The 22,777-nt window shown below is 36.7% G+C and overlaps 1 protein-coding gene and 1 pseudogene across 1 annotated transcript in view; one reads left to right on the plus strand and one right to left on the minus strand.

Annotated features, from left to right (window-relative positions):
- ARHGAP15 (Rho GTPase activating protein 15) overlaps positions 1-22,777 on the minus strand; it is an 859,970-nt gene that overhangs the window by 571,176 nt on the left and 266,017 nt on the right. The gene's annotated exons all lie outside the window — the stretch shown is intronic.
- On the plus strand, positions 7,935-14,495 carry LOC138145110 (transketolase pseudogene; annotated as a pseudogene).

Below are 22,777 nucleotides of genomic sequence, written 5' to 3' on the forward strand. Positions count from 1 at the left end.
TCCTATTCATCCTGAAGTTGACATAAAATCAAAGTAAAAGTGTAAGGTTTTTTTGGTGCTTGTTTTTGCATGAAAAATCTAAATGTCTAATTGTTTCTTTCACTTCGACAAGTCAGCCAGTATTTATTCAGCACTTACTTTATGTCAGGCACTGTATTCAGCTCTGCGGAAACGAAGAAAGGCAAAACTCAAGTCTCTAGCCTCAAGGAGCTCACATTCTATTGTAGGGAACAACAGATAAATAACTAGGTAAACAAAGACATCTACTGAGTACAGGGAAGGTCTTCTCAGAGGGAAGGCAGTAGCAGCTGGGGGAGCCAGGATAAGCTGCCTGCATCCATTGAGATTTAAGCTCAGCCTTGAGAAAGGCAAATGAGAAGGTGGAAACTGTTCTAGGAATGAGGGAGGGGGTAGCCAGTGCAAAGGCAAGAGATGTGACATGAGAGGGTTGGGTGTCAGCTAAGAACAGCAAGCAGGCTAGTCCAACTTGGATGTTAAGGCACAAAATGTGAGAAATGTAGGAAAGTAAGTGAGGCAGTGAAATGTAAGAAAAATGGAAAGGTATGAAGAGCCCAGGTTACAAAAAGCTCTAAATGCCAAACAAAAGATTTTATATTGGGTTCCAATGCAATCTAAAAAAGTAGTAGACATGGTCAGACTTATGCTTTAGAAATAATCATTTTGGCAGCTAAATGGAGGATGGCTTGGAAGGCAAGAGACTTGAGACCCAGGTAGTAATTAAAAGCCTATGGTGATAGTTCAAGTAATAAGTGGTATGGGCCTGAGCTAGGACGGTAGATGGGAGTAGAGAGAAAGAGATGTCTACCAGAAGTATTGCATGTTCAGACACAGCTGAAGTGCATAAAATAGAACATTGCTAGAATATGTATTTGTTGGTCAAATAGAGCACAATGAAAATTATTTAATGTATCATTTCCACTATGCTACCATTATAGAAATTCTGTGAGCATTCCTGATACAATAAGACTGTTGCTGTGACAAACCAAGAAGCAAGTCAAATAAGTCTAGAATTTATCTCCCAATTTCCCTGATTAGGGAGACTAATAAGAATTTCCCTCAGTATGTTATATCAACTCTGTGTTACAAATTTATTCAAGGGTACAAATGAGAGTCAATTATCTGGACAGGCATGGAGGAGTTGCAATCTGCACTTTGGAGGATTTGTTCAAGGATGCCTTTAAACAGTGAGATATTTGAGAAATATATGATGTTTATTTTGTGATACTATAGGAGATTTACCCAACAGCAGCTATAGACATTTCTCTAAAAAAAAAAAGGTTCAGTATGCAAAATTAAAACTGGAATATCATAGATTCCAAAATCCATCTAGATCTTGTTTTTCATGATCTGCACCAACATCTGTGTGCAACAATTAGTCCCAAATACTTGCTCCCTTTTTAATAGTTGAGAACTATGGGGCAGCTTGGTGGCGCAGTGAGTAAAGCGTCAGCCCCAGAGTCAGGAGGACCCGAATTCGGTTCCAGCCTCAGACACTTAACACCCACACAGAAAAACTGGCCATGTAACCTTGGGCAAGTTGCTTAACCCTAATTGCCCTCCAAAAGGCAAAAAAAAAAAAGTTGAGAACTAAAGTCCTAGGAGAAAGGAAGATATACATCCCTAATACATATGTGATACATACATACACATACAAACACATGCATATATAGGTATACATTTACCTAAACAAATATATGTATGCATATATCTAAATATAGGTATAAATATCATATAGTTTATTTATATGTAATAATATTATATGTAATTAATATTACAATATATGGAAAAATGTAATACCTGTTGTCTTTAACAGCCTCCATATCAAGAAAAGTATTTAAGTGCCTCAGTACACCTTATGTGTAACAACAAAAAAAGAATCTATATTTCATAATCAACTAGTCCTTTAGAATGCAGATTATACAGATGTATTTTTGTCAATTTGCAAATTGACAGAAATGAGTTTTCAAAATAAAATCAGCTCCTAGCACAGATATATGGTCTATATCATGAACACACGAGTATAAAGCAATGAGTAGAGTTACTGCTTTAAAAGCAGCCTAAGATGGAAGTATCTGAACACTTAGGTTGTCACCTTAAAACAAACTGTCACACATTTTTCTTCACACATTTGAAACCCAACTTATCAACCCTAACAAGTGTTGTTATCAAAAGAATTTGGGGGCCTTTGTTCTTTCCCTTTTGCAAGTAAATTACACTTTTAGGATTTATTAAGACAAGAAATAATTTTTGAATAGCAGGTCAAAACTCTCTATGGAAAAATTCTCATTACTTTCTAGCCTGCAGCAGTATTTACCACTCCAACGTATCCATCTTTTTCCTGTTTTTTATATATCTATATTTCCCGAATCTTGTTTCTTGTGCCTAATGCTATAACATTGCAGCAGTTTGTTCAAAGCAACACTCTTATTTTTGCTCTTAGCTGGTGCTATACAAACCCTGATCAATTATTGAAGGGGAGGCCCTGAAGTAACACAGCCATTACTGCAGCAGGCAGATAAAAATGGAACACGTTTAGCTACAGTATATTTACTTTTGAGCTGCGGCAAACCAACCAACAAGTTAAACTACCTTGTCTTTCACCTTGTTTGATGTACTAATATTTCCCACTTCCTCCAATGGTCTTTCTTATATAAGACAAAGTTCCCAGGATGCCAAGGTTCCTTTGTGGAAATACCTGAACCTTAGCATTGACACCAAAGAGCCTTGAGAGCTAGAAATGGATGCCCTGAAAGAAGTGAACAGAGCCACTGCTCTCTCAAGTGCCATGAGAACCATTTGGTATTTTAAAAAGTATGCCAGGGTGTAGCATCTTCAAATGATAATAACACTGTGAAGAAACTGTGATGTTATTTAAAGCAACAAACATAGCTGAGGGAAGTATTCATTAAAACTTTAAAAAATTAAATTAAATTAAGGATGTAGAAAATTTGTCAAAAAAAAGCCATCAATAGTCCCATATGGATCTGTCTGTTTCTGTCTCTCTTTCCCTCTTTCTCTCTCTCCCCTTTCTCTCTTTCCCTTTCTCTCCCTCTCTCCTCTTCTCTCTAGCCCGTTCTCTCTTTCATTCTTTCCCTTTCTTTCATCTGTGCCTTTATTTACAAAGGATTGCCTAAGATGTTAAACATTATTTTTCATACTGTTTGCTTATTTAATTATATAGACTATATCTGTCTGAGTTGCCAGCTGAAGATCACAACAATACATCCTCTGATGACACTCCATATGAATCTGCAAACAAGACCTATAATGGTGGTATAGTGGGTTTTTTCCCCTACTTTCTCATTTAAATGTCTGTTCTGGGTATTCAGAACTAAGTGATGGTTAAGATAACTAGAAACATTCTAGACATTCCCATGCATACTGTGCAACAGAAGCCAAAATTAATAGTTATGCCCCAGAACAAACAATATTTCTTGTTTATGCTTATAACTTATTTTCTGAAGTTTAGTAAGAAAGACTTCTAGTAACTTTGGGGAAAATGTGAAGAAAACATAAGAAGCTAGCTGTTTCCAAAGGTTATGCAGCTGGAAGTAGGTCTTAGCAGCTCTTTTCCAGTTCACAAAGAAAAGCAATCTGAATAACTTTCAAGTACCAAAGGTGAGTACATTATTTTAAAAAAGAAAAAAAAATGCCCTTATGAATTCACAAATAGGTCATCAAAGCCACTTGAAGCTATTTGATATTTGAATGAAGCAACCATGAACAAAAAAAGGCCATGTACATCTGAATGTTTTCATAATTTTTGACAGTTTATCTCAACATATTGTTATGAAGTGATGTCCATCTTTTTTGCTCATGTACTCTCCATTTGTGAATAGGCCCATTAGATAGCAATATAAAGCATAAAATACCTCGACTGTAATATAAGAAAGATACAGATCTTATCAAACGGTGTTTTTTTTAAATATGAGGAAATTTGTAATGCTGACATTATGAAATCCAGTTGTATCTCAACATTATGAAAAAAAAAACCCTTCCCCACCCCTCACCCCAAGCTGTTTCTCAGTGAATGGCCAACAATGTCGAATTATTATTAGTCTCTTCCCTTTACTTGTTGCAAAAAGAACTAGCAATGTGATATACACCCAACTCTGTTAACTTCTCTCTATTGCAAAAAAAGAATTACTTTTGTGTTCTAGGTATGGTTCAAATGGTTAGAAGTAAAATGCTTTTTATTTGGTATTACATTGATGAATAAGCCAAATAGCCAATTTATTGGTGAAAGGATATGTATCATTATTTTTATAGCTTCCTGGAAGACAGTGCATGAAACATGATTTGAAAGAGAGCAAAAATAGGGTTCTCTAGCAAGGTATACTTTGGGAAACTGTTTTTTATTTAAACAGCACACTTGATAGTAGAAATGTGTCGACCAAAATTATGAGGTGTGTAACTTAATCTTATAATGATTAACATTAGAATCACAATGAAGTCAACTTCATGAAATTATACTAGCCCTTCTTCTGTCACTAGGTTATCTGGCACTGACACATTTCTCACACCCTCTCCCCAACTCCCCTCTATTATCATTAAAAAAAATTATTTTAGAAAGACTGTTTTAGGCTCTGTCCTCACACACTATTTATGAGTGATTTTCTCTACTAAACATTCAGCTCTCTTCAATTTAAAGAAGTGTGCTAAACATTAGCCTAAGAAAAATTATTCCCAAGTTTTCAGTAGGGCCTCAATAGAAATGTCTTTCTTTTAACTGATGAAAGAGAAGAGGGTTTCCTGTAAGATCAACATTTTTACGTTTGTTTTATTCATAATTCATTATAAATAAGAATCATCTCCCTGGAAAAGCAAGTGGAAAAAATGGCCAAAGAGTTAGTCAATATAGTCCACGTCATTTGGCTTGGACTCACAATAAATAAGCCTGAGCCAACAAAGAGTAAGGGGAAAAAAGAGAAAACAAGAGGTTGTATTAAAAAATATATGTGTTGGGAATGATAGGGTAATTAATTTATACACAACACAGCAATAAGGTCCTGAGGAATAGATAATTATAAAAAAATATAAGCCTTCCAAATGAAGAAGTTATTCTTCAAAAATAAATAAAAAGTAGTATACTGATTGACTGAGCTATTTTAGCCTTCTAAAATGGTAAGAAAAGAATATGAGTTAATATTGAGGTGACAGGACTTACATCTGAGCCTATTCTGTATTGTACTTCACCTAAATAAACATTGTCCCCCAAAATATCTAAAATCACTGGGTTAAAGAAGTATCCATGCATGTTACAGAAGGAAAATAGCAAGTCTTCCCAGGCATAACCTTTGTCTAGAAAAATATTCTAATATCCCACTAATGGAGAAATGAAAATTTGAAAACAATCCTAATTAAGGTGAGAGGAAATGCAATTTTATTTGTAATTAGTATGTTGAAATCTCATGAAATATGTAGCAATGGTGTTTATGAAATATTTCCAAACTTTAGACCATCAACTGGGCAGAGCAGAACAAGACCAAGTATTTTTCATTCCCAAGTTTCTCTGTAATGGCTTAGAGTCATTCAACTGCAATTTGATAGTAATCTATGAGCCATAAAATACTTAATCAAGAAACCTGAACATGACTATGGATACCTTCAAGTTTTTATCTCAAACAATACAAATTTAGAGGGTTGCTGAAAGTTTGTAAATTTTAACTTAATTTAAAAAGGGGAGTGTTACTTAAAAGAAATCCATGGTAACGAAGGGTGACATTAGTTTAAAGGATAAACTTATTTTCAAAAATCATGATGGAGTATCCTGAAAGATCAGTGGTGGAATCCCTCACAAAACAGTAGAGAAAATCAGCCTGTAGAGAATGTGATCAGAGATCCAGCTAAACCTAATAATCCTAAGATCACTTACCTATGAAGCTAGAAGTATGGCAATAAACACATAAAAATTAGAAAATCACTTTTTAAAAAAATTACTATTCCAATTGAAGATGACAATTAATCATTATATTTTCACTCTACCATCTCAGTTCCCAACACATTTTAGATTGTGATCTCCATTAGATTGTATTTTGTACTATAAAATACACAAATAAGAATCATACTGGAAGAAAAGTCATTTATGGATTTGATCTGTATTGGTGGAAGTACTAACAACAACACCATTATATCAAAGCATCTAAATGAGTACCTGAAAGTGATGGTCAAATAATATCACTAGGTAGACTTATACAATAATAGCACATTATGCAATTTATCAAATGCAATTAAAATAATTTAAATTCACAAACCTTTATTCAAAGACAGGGACTGTTTTATTCCTTTCTGTGTTGCCCTAATGCTTAGTGTAGCACCTGGAACATACGAAATGCTTAATAAATGCTTGTTGACTGATTGAAATTATCTGTGAAACAATACCTAAGAAATGAAGTCAGGTAGAGTGAAAGGACCTCACCAAATACACACCAAAGAAATCTTTACTTGTAGTAACAAAAGACATTCAGGGATCTGTTTTCAAGATATTTCAGAAGCGAAGGTTTTGTATTTTTTTTAGAGGAAAAAAATCATGGATGGTACTTCCTTCCCGCCCCTCCCCCCCAAAAAAAAGGCAACAGAGAAGACATTCTAAGTAGTAGCTCATATGTCTCCTTTCTCATCTCTATAAATATGTGTAGAGGGTATCCTGGATGGGAAAAGAATTGGCAGGCTTTCTCAAATGCTTTTTCACACTAGACTACATCTTTACAGTCATACAAATGTCTGAGAATCTCAGATTATGGTTCCCAGTCTGTGGGCAGTAGACCCTTTGTGACCATAGAGACTGTGGCAAAAAGTCTCTGGATCAACACATACACCATTTTTCATTTTCTTAATAGATATGAAATGTATAACTGCTATCACGTATGCATAATTTTTGGCATAACTTGAAAAGTTTGGGAACCTCTATATAGAGAATGTTAAGACTCCATTGTGGCTGTTGCTGGAGGATTAAAAAATATCACCGCCAATATCTGACTCAATAAAACAAAACAGAACTTTAAAATCTCTCTTCAGCAAGATCTCTCCCACACATATTAAAATAACATTTGATTCTATGATAGATATGACTACAGAAATAACCTTTTTCAACAACTGAGCGTTTTATTTTATTTTTATTTTGCTTCAGATCTGTGATTTCATCTGCACAGAAAATGCCTAGTGTTAGAAACTACTTTGAGATAGTGAGGTCACAGTAAGTTCCTAATTGGCAAATCATAGCATTGCCTAAGCAGTTTGGATGTCAAAAGATTTGCATATAGTCACAAAGCTAGCAGTAGGAATTGTCCTAACCCTTGGACTTTGTTCAGTCATTTCAGTCTGACTCTTCATGATCCTATTTGTGGTTTCTTGGCAGGGATACTGGAGTGGTTTGCCATTTCCTTCTCCAGTTCATTTTATAGATGAGGAAACTGAGGCAAGCATGGTTAAGTGACTTGCCTAAGGTCACACAGCTAGTGTCTAATTTTTATTTATTTGAACTGAGGAAGATGAGTCTTCCTGACTACAGGCCCAGCATTCTTTCCATTGTACCATCCAACGATCCAAACCCTAAGGCTTGAGCCAAGCCATACTGTCTCTCTTTTGATAAATATTTATTATTTATATAAAATGAGTGACAATACATATTTCCTAATATTATGAATATTGTCTACTCACAATCCAAATTGAAGAATTCTTTGTCAATAGAGAGGTTCCTCAAAATTATCTCATTTGCAGATGGCATTGTATTAATTACATTGAATTCCAGAAGCCCCCAAGACCTCCCTTAGGAAACATCAGAATTATTTTTTAAAATGGGTTTAGTCACATTAAGATGACCAAAAGTTTTGTATAGACCAGATTATGAGTCAGTCAGATGACCATCTTGTCCAGTTGGTCCATTATCTCATATACTTTGCTATATGTGATAGATGAACAGTGTGGGACCAGAGGTGAGAAGGATCACCATCTGGGAAATAGTATAATAATGAGGAGGCTCACTACTGCAAAAGACTCACTTGAACATCAATATTTTTCCAACAACAATTTATTATTGCAAAACACGAAACCCAACAATTACAGAAAAATTCAAATTTTAGTTTCTCAAATGGTAACAGGACTAAAATTGAGTATAGATCTATTGAAATATATTACCATTGATGACTTGAATGTAATAAGTGACATAAAATCATCAAGGAACTGTTTGACAAGAAAATGCAGTGATCTGGTTACGTAATTAGAATGAAGGACAACAGATAGAGAGCACAAATACTACGCTAATAGCCTCAAAATATCAAAATTGCAGGGGCGGCCAGGTAGCACAGCGAGTAAGAGCACCTGTTCCAGTGTCAGAACCACCTGGAGATCGAATCCCGGGCTCAGACACTTAGCACCCACCCAGAAACACCTGGCCGTGTAACCTTGAGCAAGTTACTAACCCCAATTGCTTAGGGGCGGCCAGGTGGCTCAGCGAGTAAGAGCACGGGCTCCAGTGTTGGGATAACCTGGAGATCGAATCCTGGGCTCAGACACTCAGCACCACATCCATAAATAACTGGCCGTGTAACCTTGAGCAAGTTACTTAACCCTGATTGCTTTAAAAAAAAAAAATATCAAAATTGCACAAAAAGGTGGTGGCAGTACTCAAATGAAATAATATTTGAAAAGAACTTGGGACAGTGTCTGAAACATAGTAGACATGAATAAATGCTTATTGTCTCCTCCTCTGGAGAGATCCCTGATGGGAAACTTAAAAAATACACGAGTGAGAACCACATTGGAAGGAAGTCATTGACGGATTTTGTTCCACATTGGTGGAAGTACTAACAACCAACAACAATTATATACACATATCTAAATAACCATACCTGAAAGTCATGGTTAGATAACATTCATTTAGAAAGATATATCAATTTTGCATTATGTTATTTATCCAATGTAACTAAAATAATTTAAACTTCATAAACATTTATTAAGCATCTATATGTACAAAACTTCATGGAAGGAACTGGAGAGTAAAAGGCAAAAAGAGAAAATAGTTTGACTGATAAAAAGCTATTTTCTTCCTTTAAAAAACTCTAAACAAATGGAAACCAGAAACATACTATAATGGATAGAGAGATGGGCCTGGAATCAGGAAAACCTGGGTTCAAGTACTGCTTCTGACAATTACGAGCTATGTGACCAATAGGTCTATTAAACCTTCAGGGCCCCTGGGCAACTTTCTTAGATGATAAATTATAATTGAATTGTGGATATGTTTTAGTAGATGGTGTTTCCACACAGGAAGTTTGCTAAATAGATGAAATTAAATGTCAGGATAAAAATGAGGGAGGTGGAAATGTTAGCTTTCTTAAGCTAACATTTATATATTTATAATTATTTCTCTTTGCTTTAAATATTCTAGGTCATCAAGTAGACATGTTTAAGGAATATTTCCATTTCGCTTTATTCTGAGTGAATTTCTACTCTTCATGATAGTTTCAAAGCTATTTAAAAGGTAGTATATTAAAATTCAAAATCTTTATTTCTTTAAGACAATTCCACATAAAACATGGGTATATATTAAGAACTCAACTATCCACCTATTTTAACTATTTTTAATATAGTAAGGAAGATTCCTAAAAAATCAATGAGATTAATATTATGTCTTCCAATAACACTTGAGCCTAAGGGGGGAAAATACTATAAAATAGGTGACTCTCGGAATCTTTAAGGATTGAAAAAGGATTCCTTAGCATGACTGCTGAGTATTGCACACCAGTACAACATGGCTGATGCATGGCTTTCATATAATATTTTCATTATGCCTTCTAATCAACACACCAGAATCAAAAGGTATATAGCCAAAAGGAGCCTTAAAGTACCTTTCTTCACAAAATCATAGTTAGAAGGAAGCCATCTAGTCCAAATGTCATATCTTTTCCCATCCCTAAAGCCCCTGTCTTCACTTGGTTAATCTACTAGCATCTCAAATACAGTTTAATCACAACTGAACTCATTATTTTCCCAGTTAAACCAGCTTTCATCAATTACTTAATCATTCTAATTTTCCTATTTCTATCAGGGGTACAACAATTTCCTTCATTTTTAGTATAAAAACCTCTATCATCCTTGACTCTTCTCTCACTATCACATCAATTTAGTTCTTAATTGTTATTGATTTTACCCATGTCATATATCTTACATTTCTAACTTCTACAAACCTAGTCCAGGACCTCATTGTTTTCCTTGTGAAGTATAGCAAAGAGATCCTAAACTAGATTCAGTGCCTCCCCTCTAAAACATGCTTTCCATATCCACCAAGTTAATCTTAAATCATAATGCTGATCATTTATTATCGAATAAAGCACAGGTTCCATAGCCCAAAATTCAAAGTACTCAATCTGAAAGTCACAAAACTTTGCAGCCTTATTTCTAGATACACCCTTACAGATAAACTATTGTCTAGCCAACTTGGATTGTTACTCATGAAAAATCTTCACCTTTTACTCTTATTCATCCTTACTTCTTATATCAACCTCTCAGAATTTTACTCATTTTTCAGGGATCAAACACCACCATCTTTCCTGCTCCCCACCTGGTTCTCCCAAATAGATACTGTCATTCTCTCCTCTGATTTGGTCATTGAGACGATCAATTTTTTGGTCATAAAATTTTAGCATGAACTCAAATGAACTCCTATTCTTTGAATGTGCAATGACTTTGTCAGGCATTATGTTAGATACTTGTGGAGCTCAGAATGTCAAAATAAGGAAAGATCAACATGAGCAAGAGTAGTTGAACAAGGTTTTACTGAGGATATTACACTAGACCTGGATCCCAAAGGATGAATAGGGTTGATGGAGACAAAGAATGGCATTTCAAGAAGGAAAACCTTCCACCTCTCTTTCTGTATTTCCTATTGTCCATCTGGGAACTGTCCTCCATCTTTTTTCCTTTTTTTGCTTAGTGAACTGATGATATTGCTTAGCTCTATGGAACACCCTAGGGTGGCATATTTTGGGGTCTACTACCCAAGTAAAACTCAATTCTCTGGATCTTTCTGAAACTTCTCAAGACAAAAACTTACCTCTGCTTTAGGAATATACTGGTGACCTCATATTTCATGTTACTCCAATGAGGTCATGAATTTGTAATTCAGCAAAGACATTTTATGGCAATCCCCAAAACTGAATAATATCATATTGACATAATATCAAGCTAGCATGAAAAACATTTGGACATGGACTTATTGACTTTCCTAAAATAAATAGTCACTTCCTCTGCCTATAAATAAGGGCAAGTTTTGAAATGATATTTAGAAAATTGAGTCCTGCCCCCAAATGCAGTAGTCCTTTTATCAAGTATTGTTAAACTGAGTGCTGTGGATTTGGTTTTGCTTTCTTTTGAAAAATATTTTAATAATGGCTCTTCTTCCTCCTTCCTCTTCAGATCCCCTTCTCTTCTCTACTCATGTTGCTACTTCCTCTACCACCAACTCAGAATCCACTCTAAACCCCCTTCTCCAAGGAGGATTACCATAAGCTATACCAACAGAAACTGCAGGCCCTGAAGGATACCACCAACTAGCTATGTATCACCTCCATCAAAGCCACCACCATAGCCAGCGCAGGCCACCCCACATCATGCTGCAGTGCAGCAGAGATCATGGCAGGTCCTCTTCTTCCACACAATGCAGTATGAACCCCAGAACCCAGATGACCACTTTGAGCTCCCCAAGGGTCATGTGGCTCCCATCCTCTGTGCTCCCTGGGCCAAGGCTGGCTTCCTGCAAGAGGCTAAGCTATTGAACTTGAAGAAGATCACCCCCATTCTAGATGGTCACCCAGTCCCTAAACAAGCCTTTACAGATGTGGCTACTGGCTCCCTGGTCAGGGGCTTAGAGCAGTGCAAGGAATGGCCTACACAAGCAAAAACTTTGACAAAGTAAGCTACCATGTCTATGGTTTTCTGAGCAATGGGGAGGTGTCTGAAGGCTCCACATGGGAGGCTGTGACCTTTGCAGGATTCTACAAGTTGGACAATCTGCTTGACATCTTTGACATTAACCACCTGGGCGAGAGTGATGCTGTCCCACTGCAGCACCACAAAGAAGTGTACCAGAAGTGATGTGAATCCTTTGGGTGGAATGTCATGGTTGTGGATGGAAACACCATGGAAGAACTCTGCAAGGTCTTTAACTGGGGCAAGGATAAACCACTGGCTGTCATTACAAAGACATATAAGGTCAAAGGAATCTCAGGTATGGAAGATAAGGAAGCTTGGCATGGGAAGCCCCTTCCCCAAAATACTTCAGTACAGATCATCAAGGAGATATACGGCCAAATCCAAAGCAAGACAATTCCAGCTATTCTCCCCAAAGAAAATGCTCCCACAGTGAACATCACCAAATCCAGATGCCATCTCTCCCAAATTACAAACTTGGAGACAACTTAGCCACCCGCAAAGCCTATGGCATGGCCCTGGCCAAACTGGGGAATGCCAGTGTAATAGCAAGCAAAGGAGTATTTAACACCTTGTTTCAGTTCAAGTGTCTTTGAGCCTTGCCTGCAATTATATCAAGTCTTTGTTACTAAACAGAGCCTGTAAAGCCCACAGTGGGAGGGACTTGCCAAAAACCAGAACAGGAAGAACATAAGAGGTAGGTGGAACAGGGAGGAGCTAACGACATAAAAAGCTAGAGTATGGCTGGGACTGAGCAGAACTGAGAGGAAGAACACTTGTGGTGTCCAGCACTCTGTTTGTCTGTTCTGTCGGTATTGATTTGTATACTTTGTCAGACAGAAGCCTTTTCTCTGTTGTTTGTGTTACTTTGTCAGACATATGCACCCTGTCTGTTGACTTGTGTTGATTTCACAGGCAGAAAGAGAATTGAGATGATAGTGCTGGCAATGCGTGCAAATGTTGTTGTGATTCTGCTAAGCTTGATGTGTGTAGATACTGTTGTGGCTCTGTTAAGCTTTCTCTTCCCAGATACAGAGACTTTGAAGGGCTTGAGGTGGACTGGTCACTGTGAGCTTTTAACTGGATCAGGAGCTGGAACAGGAGCTGGGAGCTGCCTACCTGTGAGTCCAGATGACAGATGAGTGAATTTAGACAAGAGCTAGGAGCATGGCAGAGGAACCACAGAATTTGGAAGCCAGCCTCAAGCCAAGATGAAAGGACCTTTCCTTGACTACTTAGTGCTGACTGACAAGATTATGATTTACTGTTAGACAGGGGTGGGAGAATTTTGTACTGTTTTATTGATTTAAGGATGATGGGAAAAGCTAGTCTCCAATCAAGAAGAAAGAAGGCTTTTTAACTCACAAGATTAAGACAATGTGACCTAGGGGTGGGAGACCTTTGTACTTTGTATCCTAAAGGATATCTTTTGTTTAAAATTATGTGGCCACTTCAGTAATGAGTTGTTATGTTAGATTGCTGTGAACATTGTGCTTTGGTTTCTGTGAATGTTTTGCTTTAGTTTATTGCTGAATAAACAAAGAGTTCACTATACTATGTGACCAGAATCTTAAAGCTAATCACAGCGGCAGTCCTCTGGAAAGCTGCATGTATGTGGCTTTATAGCCAGTGACTGTGTGATTGCTCTGGAAGGGGACACCAAGAATTCCAACTTTTCAGAACTCTTTAAGGAGGAGAATGCCAATGGCTTCATTGAGCGTTTCATTGCAGAACAGAACATGGTGAGCATTGCCATGGGATGTGCCACACAAGACAGGACCATGCCTTTTTGTAGCATTTTTGCTGACTTCCTCACCAAGGGCTTTAACCAGATCCATGTGGCAGCCATTTCTGAGAGCAAAATTAACCTGTGCAGCTTGCACTGTGTGCTGTCCATGAGTGAAGATGGTCCTTTTCAGAGGACCCTTGAAGATCTTGCCATGTTTCAAAGCATTCTCAATGGGACAGTCTTCTACCTGAATGATGCTGTGGCTACTGAGAAAGTGGCTGAGTTAGATGTTAAAACAAAGGGCATCTGTTTCATAAGAACAGCTGCCCGGACAATACAGTCATTTACAACAACAATGAAAACTTCCAGACTAGGCAGGATCAGGTGGTCCTGAAGAGCAAGGATGATTAAGTGACTGTGATTAGAGCTGGAATGACCCTCCATGAAGCCTTGGCAGCTGCAGAGCAGCTAAGAAAAGATCAACATCCAGGTGCTTGATCCCTTTACGGATAAGAAACTCATCCTTGACAGTGCCCAAGCAACCCATGGTCACATGCTAATTGTGGAAGACCATTATTATGAGGATGGCATAGGAGAGTCTGGGGCTGCTATTGTAGTGGGTGACCCTGGGATCACCATCATTCGCCTTGTAATCTCTAATGTCCTGAGAAGCAGAAAGCTGGCTGAGCTGCTGAAGATGTTCAGGCTGTCAAGGGAGCCTTGTCTTCAGCCTTATCTGAGATGCCCACTGGTGATTTCAGACCAAAAAAAGAAGAGAAGAGAGAAAGAAACATTCTTGTACCTTATGATACATTAAGCAACTTTTGTTTCTGAGGATCAATTAAGAATAAATCCAATTGGTGATTAAGAATCACCAATCAAATACTAGAAATATTTTTATTTATTTTTAATACTTTATTAACTTCTGATTTACATCATCTGTTTCTGAAAGATTTTGAGTTACAAATTTTCTCCACATTTCTCCCTCACCCACCACCCCAAAATAGCAGTCCCACAGGATATCCCCTCCTCCAATCTGCTCTCTCCCACATTTTCCCCCATACCCCTTTCCACTTTTCCAGTGGATCTCTATGCCTCAGTGCCTGCACATCCCATTTCCCAGTTACATGTAAGATGGTATTAATAATAGTATATATATATACATATATATATATATACATATTTGAATATTTGATTTCAAAACTTTCAATTCCAGATTCATTCCCCTCCTTCCCCGTCACCCACCCCTACTGGAAAGATACGCAGTTCAGTATAGGTTGCACATGTGTGGCTAATGCAAAACAATAACATAGTAGATACATTGTAAAAGACTGACTACACTTCCCTCCCATCCCACCTACCCTCCACTTTGATCCCGTCTATTTTCAAAAGTGAGTGCTTCCAACCTCCCTCCCCCCCAACCTACTCTCCCTTCTATCATCCCCCCTCTCATCCCCTTCTCCCCCATTCTCCTGCTTGGTGAGATACCCTATTTAGTGTCTATTTCACTCCCTCCTCAAGTCAAATTCAATGGGAATAAGGTTGACACATTCCCTTTTGCCTTCCTATTCTTCCCCTCCATTGTAACCATTTTCCCTTGCCTCTTCTGTATGAGACAGTTTACCCCAATCGGTCTCTCCCCACCTCCTCTCATTATATTCCTCTCACCTCTTAATTTCACCTTTTAAGTATCATCTCTTCCTGTTAAATTGGACCTGTGCCCTCTATCTATATATACCTGTAAACATATATACACACATTCACATATGTATTCATATGCCCATATACCCTCATATATAGACAAATATACATATATTTCTAATCCCTTCAGCTACTGAGAAAAGTTTCATAAGTTACAATTATTGTTTTTCCATGCAGGAATGTTAATAGTTCAACTTTGATAAGTTCCTTATGATTCCTTTTCCCTGTTTACCTTCTCATGCTTCTCTTGCTTCTTGTATCTGAATGTCAAATTTTCTATTCAACTCTGGTTTTTTCAGCAAGAATGCTTGAAAGTCCTCTATTCCACTGAATGACCATATTTTCCCCTGAAACATGATACTCAGTTTTGCTGGGTAGGTGACTCTTGGTTTTAATCCCAGCTCCTTTGCCCTCCGGAATATCATATTCCAAGCCCTTTGATCCCTCAGTGTAGAAGCTGCCAGATCCTGGGTTATCCTGATTGTGTTTCCACAATATTCAAATTGTTTCTTCCTGGCTGCTTGTAATATTCTCTCCTCAATCTGGGAATTCCGGAACCTGGCTATAATATTCCTAGGAATTTTCTTTTTGGGATCTTTTTCAGGAGGTGATTGGTGGATTCTTTCAACCTCTATTTTGCCCTCTGGTACTAAAACATCAGGGCAGTTTTCTTTGAGAACTTCCTGGAGGATGATTTCTAGGTTCTTACTTTGGTCATGGCTTTCAGGCAGTCCAATAATTTTTAAATTATCTCTCCTGGATCTATTTTCCAGGACAGTGGTTTTTCCCATGAGATATTTCACATTGCCTTCTATTCTTTCATTTCTTTGGATCTGTTTAACAGCATCTTGATTTCTCATAAAGTCATTAGTTTCCATTTGCTCCAATCTAATTCTGAAGCAATGATTCTCCTCATTGAGTTTTTGAGATTCTTTTTCCATCAGACAAATTTGGCTTTTTAAGGCATTCTTCTCCGCATTGCCTTTTTGGGCCGCCTTTGCCATTTGAGTCTGTTTTTTAAGGTATTATTTTCCTCAGTCAGGCTGTTGATTCTCATTTCATAATTTTCTTGCATTGTTCTCATTTCTCTTCCCAATTTTTCCTCCACTTCTCTTATTTGGTTTTCAAAATCTTTCTTAAGGTCCTCTATGGCCTGTGACCAGCTCATATTTTCCTTTGAAGCTTTTGGTGTAGGAGTTCTGACTTCACTGCTTTCCTCCTGTTCCATGCTTTGCTCCATTTTGTCCCCAAAATAGGAGTGTATTGTTGTAATCTTCTGTCTGCTTTGTTTCCTTTGCCTGCTCATTTTGCCACTCAATTACTTGACTTTTGGGCTTTTTGCCACAGTAGGACTCTGCCACCATACAGGGGAGCTTTTGTCCCAAACGCTGAGGTTTTCTCAGTTGCCGGAGGTATTAGATGGGTGCCCTCTCTGAGCTCTCCACACACTCTGGCAAGCTAGACACACACCCCAGAACCTCTACCCTATACTGCAATCCAGATCCAAGCAAGAGCGATTACCCCTTAGACTGGTGCTTGGTCCCCCTACACTCTGCAGGCCATGAGCTGAAGCTGTCATGTGGTGCTGGCTGGCTGTGCCTGCATCTCAGCTGCTTCTCGCCCTGGGGGTAAAAGCCACGCACTCCCACTTACTGGTCCCAAAGTCCAGACTGTACTGACTTCTCACTTTGTCCTTTGTGTCTATGTGTTGATAAATCTGGAAACGGCCACAGCTGCTGCTGATCTGAGGCTAAAGCCTCAGAGTGGGGCTGCACTCGGCTCACAGAGCGCTGTGCTGGTTCCTGCCAGTCTGCCGTGCTGTCCTCATGGGGGAGGTTAGTTTCTGTGTGTCATTTTGTGGGTTCTGCAGCTCCAAAGTTTGTTTAGAATCCCCTTTTTACATGGATTGTGGAGGGTGGAAGCCGGAGCTGCGGGAAGGTCATGCTTCTACTCCACCATCTTGGCTCCGCCCATATTAGAAATATTTTGTTAATGGTACTTCCATTTGTAATTTGTATATTTCTTTGTAACATATATTTCATCTTATGGATTTAAATACATTATTCTGAGAAGGAAAACATAGGCTTCATCAGATTGTCAAAACATCCGTGATACAAAAAAGGTTAAAACCCCCTGAGATTGAGGTTTTATACAGATTCTATAGTCAAAAGTAAAGTGATTTTTAAAAATTTATTTATTGTAAGTTTTCAACGTTCAATTTTATAAGATTTTGAGTTCTAAATTCTCCTCCCCCTTACCTTCCTCCTTAACAAGATGACATGTAATGTGACATAGGCCATACATGTACAATCATATTTAACATATTCTCATATTAATCATGTTGTAAAGAAGAATCAAAACCAGAAGGGAAAACCACAAGAAAGAAAAAAAACAAACAAACAAAAAAGAGAGAGGAAATAGTATGCTTTGATCTGCATTCAGATCTCATGGTTCTTTCTCTGGATGTGGATTTACCATCTCTAATCTTGGAATTGTCTTAGATCATTGAATTGCTGAGAAGAATTTAACTCTATCAAAGTTAGTCATCACATAATGTTACTGTTACTGTGTACAATATTCTCCTGGTTCTGCTTACTTCACTCCACATAAGATCATGTAAGTCTTTCCAGCTTTTTCTGAAATCTGCCTGCCCATCATTTCTTATGGAACAGTAGTATTCCATTACATTCATAAACCACAACTTCTTCAAAAATTCCCCAGTTGATGGGCATCCTCTCAGTTTCGAATTCTTTGCTTCTACAAAAAGAATTGCTATAAATATTTTTGTACACAACGGTACTTTTACCATTTTTATGATCTCTTTGGGATACAGACCCCAGAAGAGCTATTACTGGATCAAAGGGCATGAACAGTTTTATAGCCTTTTGGGTATAATTCCAAATTGCTCTCCAAAAATTTTGGATCAGTTCACAACTCCACCAATAATGCATTACTGTTCCAATTTTCCCACATCTTCTCCAAAATTTATCATTTTCCTGTTTTGTCATGTTAGCCAATCTGATAAGTGTGATGTGGTACATTGGAGTTGTTATAATTTGTATTTCTCTAATAAATGGTGATTTAGAGCATTTTTATATGACTATAGATAACTTTTATTTCTTAATCTGAAAACTGCCTGTTCATATTCTTTGACTATTTATCACTTGGAAAATGACTTGTAGTCTTATAAATGACTAATTTCTCTCTATATTTTAGAAATGAGGCCTTTATCAGAGACAATGGCTGTACAAAATTGTTTCCCAGCTTTCTGCTTCCCTTCCAATCTTGGTTGCATTGGCTTTCTTTGTGCAAGAACTTCTTGATTTAATGTAATTAGAATTATCCATTTTGTATTTCATACTGTTCTTTAGTTTAAGTTTGGTCATAAATTCTTTTGTTCTCCATAGATCTGACAGGTAAACTATTCCTTGCTCTCCTAATTTGCTTATTGTGTAATTAAAAAAAAGTTTAATACCTGTTAATTGAAGAAAAACCATAGAAGCATAGATATAGAACTGAAAGAGATCTCAGGGGCCATCTAGTTTAACTCCCTCTTTTTAGCGACAATTAAACTTGAAGCCAAGACAATCCAAATGATTAGTCCAAAGTCACACAACTAGTAAGAAACAAAAATGGGAACTGGAACATGCTTTCTCTAAATCCAAATCAATCACCTTTTCCAATATGTATATTTCCTTTATAGAAAGTAAACTGAGCAAAATTTCCTTCTCAGGAGAGCTAGACAGTCTCCACAGTTCAAGCATATAAACCAAAGTTTTAAGTTATACAACCCTAAGTAAGAAATTATTTTGTTCCTGAAAGATACACAAATTCAAACATATAAATGTATATCATATAATGGTACTAGATAAAATGAAAACAAACTCTGGGAAAAACACTGACCCTGAATTTTAAAATTCCCCTGCCTTTGATAAGCATTGCACCTAAAAAGAGGAGGGATGACAGGGCAATATTTATTGAATTTTGAAAGAAGAAATCTGACAAACAATATACTTAATCATTTTCCATTTATCATCATCATCTAGTGACAGGATCCAAAAAAACCCAATTGTACTAAAATGAGGTATTTTGTTGAGGATGGGACTCTAGAGTATAAAAAAGATTTAGTTGTAAATAAAATTCTCCTGGAAACAGAAATTGAAGAATGTTTGAAGAAAATGCTCTGAACTAGGGTGACTGATTATTCTTCATTTATAATGTCTGATTCAAGCTGTCTCAAACATACGGTCCAAGAAATCTTGAGTGAAGACAATATCGTGCTATGGAGATAAACTAACTTTTAACTTTACACATGAGATCAATTTTCAAGTTGTCTAGGTAAACTGAAATGGGTGTGAATTTAGCTGATTTTCATCCTAGATATTTATAAACTCTGGACCATTTGCAAAATTTAATTCAGAAAGAATTATAAACCTTCAAGATTGAGCAATAAGTGTTCTCATGCAGCCATGACTGCTGACCTATTGTGCATATACTAGAGAATGACTCTAATTCTGAATATTCATTATAATCATGTTTAAAAAATACATTTTAATGTCACATAGGAACAAAAGCTGTTCACGGGCCAAAGCCCAGTCACTTAGGTTTATGGTAAAGTGACGAATATTCATCAAAGTGTCAAAAGATCTGTATTTACCAAGTTTGATGAAGAAAATCTGACAAATATGATTTAAGATAAGTGGCATTTTCTCCTAATTGTTTTCATATGGATGAATAAAAATCTAGTGCCTTGCTACTCTGTTAAAGCAATAAATCGCTTTAAAACTCATGTTTATAGAACAGACTAGCTCATACCCTACATGCAAAATTTTGGCAATGAAACTAGGATATAGATTTCTCCAGAAGAATTGTGCACCTTAGTAGAGGAAAAAAAAGTGAAAGTGAAGGTTTAAGCTTGAACTAACAAACTCAGCTTTTACTGCTATACATTTCCCCACTAAAATGCAACACAAATACGTATTACGTTACAAAGTAATAAATGTTTCTGCCGCAGAGAATATGTCAGACTTTCAGTTTTGGAGGTGGTTCATCAAAGACATACATAAATCATTTTATAGGGTAATTCACCTCAGGAATTAATATGTAAACACCGCACAAAAATCATAGACTATTTCTTCAATCCATAGAGAATATATATAATTCCAAAGAAGAAAAACAGACTATAGAACTAAGAAAAAGTAACTTTAGCTAATATTAAAAATGTATAGAAATCTTACATAGCAGTGTAAATTTTCCATATAATTAAAAATTATATAAAATAATTCATTAATAACATTTTAATTTAAAGGGTCATAGGGAGCCTTAAAAGAGACCCATTAGAAATAAACATTGAAAAAATTAAGATGGTCAAGAGGAAAAACTGGAAGTGAATAAGGCCTGTAAGAGAACTGGCTTTAGTCAAAGAATGCACAATTTGATCTTTGTAAAGAGAAGTTTTGCAAGGAATATTACCCCTTACTTGTCCCTCCACAACCCTTACTCTTGGTAAAAAGGGTGGTAACATTCCAGGGATTGTTGTTTGTCTGGGATTGGATTGGTCTCTTAAAAAGAGGTTTACAGCTGATGAGATGCATGCAAAGAGTGGTATATTATACTATTATAACTACTATCTCAATAGATAGATGTGTGCATATGTATATACATGTGTATAAAGATATCTATATGTCTATATCTATATAGATTTATAGATATATGTATGTGTATATAATGCATACACATACATACATATATATATATACGTACATGTATACTATACTATACAACTTCTTTAGCTTCTATTAGAAGAGAAAGAAATCCAAGACTCAAGAGGAGGGAGGGAAAAGTACATCCCATTTAATACTTGGTTTATATGTGACCCAAAAGTGATTCTTTGGGATGAGGGTGTTTAGAGGAGAGTCTAGCAGCCAAGAGACACATTGGGAGGGTTGGAAGAGGCTGTAGAGAAGCTTCAGAAGAGCTCCTTAGGGTAGGGAGAAGTTTATAGTAATAAAATGCTATGGAACATTACTTAATACTTTGGCTAAAGTAGCTGTTTTGTCTACGGGGAATGCCCCCGATGCAAATAACTTTAAAACTATGCCACAGTGAGGTAGTTCACCTTACAGAAAATATAACTTATGGCCAGAGGTAATGGTCACAACAGAAACATTTTTATATAAAAACTGATTTCTATATTAAAAGAAAATGCTTACACCCAGAGGAGATGTTTGAGTCTTTCCTAAAATGCTTGTTTTCAGTTGTAGGACGGGAAGGGATAGTGATAAGTATATCCTGCTTATATTTTTTTCAAGATTGCCAAGGAAAGATATTTTTGTCATCTTACTCATTAGTTTCATACACATTCTAGGATTTTACATTGCACATTTTGAGTGATCCCACAATTTGCCATACATGATATGTCATCTCCTGCCTCCATGACTTTGTACAGGTTGCTCCCCCTAGGTAGAATATTCTTCCTTCTCACCTCTCTGCCTTGTGGAAATCCTAGTACTTTCAAGGATCATCTCAAATGCCATTTCTGTCAAGAGGCCTTTTCTAATGGTTATTCTCCCCCTAACCACATAACTGTGTATTTATTGTGTGTACATATATGTGTGTATTATACATATGTGTGTATGTTAACTGTAAACATGACAAATCCCCTTAATAGATGCTTCTTGATAGTAGGGACTGCCTCGCCTTTTATTTGTACCTCCAGTGTCTAGTACATAGTATGCATTTAATAAACTCACTTAGATGGATTTGTTTAAAAGAAGGATTTCCATCTGTCAAACTCAAGCCTGTTAGTACATTCCTCTAAGGGAAAGAGATGGCCACGATCTTCTGACTACGGAACTGACAAATAAATCACCTTTCATTCATTATTTCCTTGAGTTAATTCCTGATACTTTATTTTGCTATCATATCCTTTTTTTTGAAGTAAGGTATAATAAAGAAAATATTACACTCTTAATAACTAGCTAATGCAGCTAACAGATAACTGACTATTGGAGATACCTAATGGAACACGTACTGAAATTTGACTCTGATGTACAACTCAGAAAATAAAGTAAAAATCACAAGATGGAACCCATCAACTAAACTCTGGCTTTAAAGAAAGGTACTACTAAACCTTTGAAGACATTTTAAAATGTTTCTTTCGAAAGGAGTAGCAGGATTTCTGAGTCTCTAAATTCTTAGAAGCATGACTATAAAAATATAAAGCTATTATTTTCTGGTGAGATTGAAAATATCTTTTTTTCATTTGACTTTGAATGGGTAATGAAACATTTGAATGAATTGATGGAAGAGAAGATTTACTATAGGTATGGCCTGCATCTTGATTTTCCTAATAGCTAACCATCACAGCTGAGGGGAACATGTGTACAGGAAAGAAGG

Source organism: Petaurus breviceps, unplaced genomic scaffold, assembly GCF_028583685.1.
Source record: "Petaurus breviceps papuanus isolate PSGF00001 unplaced genomic scaffold, PetGlider_PUasm1.0 90723, whole genome shotgun sequence".
Lineage (NCBI taxonomy): Eukaryota > Metazoa > Chordata > Mammalia > Diprotodontia > Petauridae > Petaurus > Petaurus breviceps.